At 33.7% G+C, this 2070-nt stretch overlaps 1 protein-coding gene across 2 annotated transcripts in view; it reads right to left on the bottom strand.

Moving 5' to 3' along the window:
* The window catches only part of LOC125504655, a 39508-nt gene that overhangs the window by 3452 nt on the left and 33986 nt on the right, over positions 1–2070 (bottom strand). The window lies entirely within an intron of this gene.

Genomic DNA, 2070 nt, shown 5'->3' with positions numbered 1-2070 from the left:
CTGCCACTCCGGCCTCTTCGCGCCTGAAGCTTGGGACGCACATATACACTTGGAATTCGACATTTTTCTCTTAGTACGGGTGCATCTGTAGATCTGATAAACTTTTCAAATACACTTTGCGTTATCAAACTGACAGTAATTTTGATATATCAATTATTGAGTGTGATATTATTATGTTCGGTGCAGTTTATTTTATAACGCTGATAACAATAAATCAACAAATTAACAAGAGAGAAGCTGCAGATACTGCAAAGACGAGGTAAGGGTGCTCATGTACTAAATGCCTGTTCGAGTTTTGCCTTCTTTTTAATTTCCAATTAAAGTACACACACAATTATACACACTAAAGGAGTTAAAGTGCAAAAAAATGCGGATCGTTCATCAATTTGCAGAAAAATCTATTACAAACTTTTAAAAATCTTCAAACGACCGGGTATTTATTATTGCAAAGGAGATTGCACATTGCCCTGCACTGTTAAATATTGTTTTAAGAACAACATTTAATCGATATTGTGCAACAAAATGGTGCCTAAGATCCACTACAATAAAGTTTTTGAAAGCTGTTGGACCTATTTTAAATCGTCTGATTGATTGCGAACACAAATTCGTTTCAAGAAAAGACTAAATTAAATTAAATCGTATCGATAGAATCCCGGTACCGATTCCCTATGTCGTACTCTTCGTCTGTAGTCCAGATGCTGCTCAGATGATGTCCATTTGCATTGTATTGCACGATTCAAAGTTCCAATCTCCTAAAAGATTTCTACCTACTTGTTTAGTGATTTTCATCATATTATCTAAAGAAGACAGGGTCAATTTATGAAAAATGCTCAAGATTAAGTGCAAATAAAGTGTCAACTATTATCATTAACTTTTAATGCAATAATATGTTCTATTATTTGTTATTTTATTTTGTAACAACAAATAATAAATATTTAGATATATATTATAATTTTTCATATTTAACATAAAATGATAAACATCATTACTGTTTTGTAATAATATATTGTAACGGAAATGGCCTGGGGTACTTACGTTTGGAATGGGGGATCGAAATTCATGGTATTTCAGTAAATGGGAACCCCATTTGGGCCCCATTTACTGTCAAATGTGACACTGACAAGCGGGAAATTTCGCACCTATTCTGGAGATTTCGAGAACTATCTCTGTTACCTGGAGGAAACTATATAAGCGACGACGAGAACCAGACAGAGGAAGTGAAGTGACAGCAGTGACCGAGTGCAGAAGAGGTTACACCCCGCGAGTCGGAAGACCGAGTTTTCCGTCTGTCATAGTTATTGTTTGTGAAGTTGACGTTAATTTAGAAGTTAGTTTGGGTTAGTTTGGGTTAGTTCCGTAGCTAAACAGAACAGAAAAGTTCCGTACAAACAACAAACGAAAAACAGAAAGTTCCGTAGCTAAAGTTATACCGAGTGAAATAAAAGTTGGAAGCGGAAGATAATAAATGTGTTTTGAATTTAATTGAAGAAATATTTGAGTTTACCTCGGTTATTTCAGAAAACATGGGTTCTGTCTTTTTATTTTCTATTACGCAACGCATTTTTGATTTTAAGACGATACGAATCTCTCTTCAGCTTATAGTTGAAAAATATCTAAAACGAATCTATTAGGGATTATTTTCAATGATTAATTGTGTTTACCACGCATCAAATTTTTTTTTTCGCTTCACATACCCTTTGATTCCTTTATGATTAAATCCTCTATTGAGTTTAATTTTTTTAGTCTTGGATTAGTTCAGTTATAATATATTTACTTACACTATATGTATGTATACGTATAGTGTGTCAAGTGTAACCAGTCTCTATAGCTTCTAGCTATATTTTATGCTAAAAAATGAGCATTCAGTAATAGATCATCTCAAAGTAGCTTTCATCAATTTAACGTAAAAGATTATACAAAGCAAATAAGAAATTACGACTAAAAATACAGAAACTCAAGAAGAAGAGTTTACACAAACCCAAGAAGAGCAATATGTAGATCCGCTCGTTGAAGAATATTAACCAGAGCCTAAATACTGAGCGTATAAAACCCGCGTTTGCGCGATTACTT

Source organism: Dendroctonus ponderosae, unplaced genomic scaffold (genome assembly GCF_020466585.1).
Source record: "Dendroctonus ponderosae isolate FM_Combo_2020 unplaced genomic scaffold, Dpon_F_20191213v2 Dpon_F_20191213_5, whole genome shotgun sequence".
Taxonomy (NCBI): Eukaryota; Metazoa; Arthropoda; class Insecta; order Coleoptera; family Curculionidae; genus Dendroctonus; species Dendroctonus ponderosae.
Note: the sequence above shows the minus strand (reverse complement) of the source record. Positions and strands in the feature narration are given on the sequence as shown.